The sequence below is a fragment of the Pinus tabuliformis genome, chromosome 7 (genome assembly GCF_031772625.1).
Source record: "Pinus tabuliformis cultivar Carrire ecotype Pingquan chromosome 7, CPIR1, whole genome shotgun sequence".
Lineage (NCBI taxonomy): Eukaryota > Viridiplantae > Streptophyta > Pinopsida > Pinales > Pinaceae > Pinus > Pinus tabuliformis.
In genome coordinates this window covers 1,803,802,680-1,803,805,314 of record NC_142293.1, presented here as the reverse complement: position 1 = coordinate 1,803,805,314, position 2,635 = coordinate 1,803,802,680, and positions in this window count along the sequence as shown.

Below are 2,635 nucleotides of genomic sequence, written 5' to 3'. Positions count from 1 at the left end.
TCTCCATTAATATTGGTTTTTCTGATTTAACAAAAAAAATTAAAAACAATGAAATCTTATAATCGCTGCCCAGATTTCCCACCATTTTTCAAACATTCTCAATATGATATCTTCATGAAAAAGTTAAGGTATTGATCTTGGATTATTTGTTTGAAAAATATGCTGGTTTGTACAACCAAACATTCTCAATATGATATCTTCATGAAAAAGTTAAGGTACTGATCTTGGATTAGTTGTTTGAAAAATATGCTAGTTTGTACAACCTTTCATCTTCTTTGCTATTCTTAGTTTGTCGTAATGATCTGTAGGTGTTGGGTCACTGCACCATATTGTCCTAAAAGGTGGAGATTGTGCACCAAAAAGGAAATTAATCCACATGTTACAATGCTGTTAAAAATGGTATGAAGGTAGTGAATTATGCTAATAAGAAATTTAGATTGGGAGAGACGTAATTAAATTTTATTATTTAATTGAAGATTTCCAATTAAAATAATAATAAATCTACATTTATATATTTATATATTGATTGGAAGGCTTTTGACAACAGTCATTTGGGATACCTACTACTTCATTATATTATATCGTTGGGGCTTGCTACTGGTTGGCGTGTTGGGGTAAACAAACTTGATGTGTTTTTTTTTATCTCGCAGTTGGAGTTTACGGAATAAGAAATAAATTTGATAGATTGGAAAAAGTGGTAGCTTGACAAAAGTGGTAGAGAAAACATTAATCTGATCTCCTACCATGACAAACATGGCCACTAAAACTTGCAACATTGTTTGTAGGAAGTGAAAATTATGTTTCTTTTTTCCAAACCTATATGTCAGTATATTACAGTTTAATGAATATGTTTTATTATTATCATATATGGTTTCATACTTTAACAAAACATTCACAAAGACTTCACAATGTTTTATTATTCAGTGAAAGATTTTCCAAGATCTTACAAGATTTTATAATTCAGTGAAAGATTCGCCATGACTTTACAAGATAATATAATTTGGTGAGAGATTCACCATATATATATATCTATATATATTAGTGAAAAAATCGCCTCCCATTTTTCCTATGTATCATGGGGATTCGCCCATTTGTTATACATATAAATTTAGGATGGTTCTTAAAATTTTCCCTGGTGAAGTAAATTAATCCATGCAATTCATCCAATAATTCATCAATGAAAGGAATGAGAAATTTATCTTTAATAGTTATTTTTTTGAGCTCTCTATAATCTAGACACATGCGCCATGACCCATCCTTCTTGTGCATCAATACTACTGGAGTAGAGAAAGAACTTTGATTAGGTTGAATTATACCATCCTCTAGCATTTCTGCAACCATACGTTCAATTTCACTCTTTTGGGCATAGGGATATCTATAAGGCTTGATGTTTGGAGGAACACTTCCTAGAATCAAATGAATAGAATGATAATGATCATGAATAGGTGGGAGACCTTTAGGAGTCTCAAATACCTTGGAATGATTGTCCAAGGCTTTTTGGACATCTAGAGAAATAGATGATTTTGATGTGGGAACCTCTAGCGAACATAATTGTGCAATTAGGCCTCGTTTTTCTTTCTTTAGAAGCTTTGTCAATCCGTTATAGCTGATTATCTTTCCAGGTTTCCCTGTGATACCCCTTAATTCAACTTCCTTTCCTTCCGAAGAAAATTTCATGAAACGTTCTTGAAAATTAAAAGCTATTGCACCCAAGGATTGTAGCCATTGGACTCCTAGTACAACATAATCACCAACCATTAGAATGGAAAGCATTAGGCTATTCAATACATATTCTCCCATGTATAGATTGATATTACAAAAATTTCCAGAGCAATTTATGGTTCCTACACTTGCAACCATCATTTGACACTCTGGTGCTGAATATAAGAAGCAATTAAATTCCTTGGCTATCCTGCAATGAATAAAATTATGGGTACTACCCGAATCAATTAACACTATTACCTTTTTCTTCTTAATATGTCCTTCTATCTTGATAGTTTGAGGAGTGGTAATTACATCCAATGCATTACAAGATATGGTTGGCTTCATTTCTTCTTTCTCAATGTGATCTTTCACTTCTTGAACATTTTTATGTCCTTCTATCTTGAGAGTTTGAGGAGTGTTATTTCTTGCCAATGCTTTACAAGATATGGTCAGATTCATTTCTTCTTTCTTTGGGGTTGGTTCTTGGTGTATATCCTCTTCCTTTGACATTTCTTGATCCTTTTCATTCTCCTCTTCATAATCAATGTAAAATAATTTCTTCTCAGCACACTTATGACCTTTATTGTATTTGTTATCACAATTGTAACAAAACCCCTTTTGCTCTTTTTTATTCCAATTGTTGTAGTGTCAACCTTGTAGTTTGTGGAAGGCTAGGAGAACAACACTTCCATCTTTATAGTTGTGAGTGGTAGGCTTCCTTATTGCCATAATTTTTTTTCCACTTTTCTTGCCAACCTGAATGCCCTCTCCAATGAATCAGGTTCCCAAAGACGAACCTCATGTTGAATGCTATCCTTTAAAGTCCCGATGGAGACATCAATCCTCTGCTCCTCTAGAATATCATTTTCCCTTATATTCAATTTTTGAAATTTCTTAATGTGTTCTGCCATTGAACACTTTTTTTTGAGAT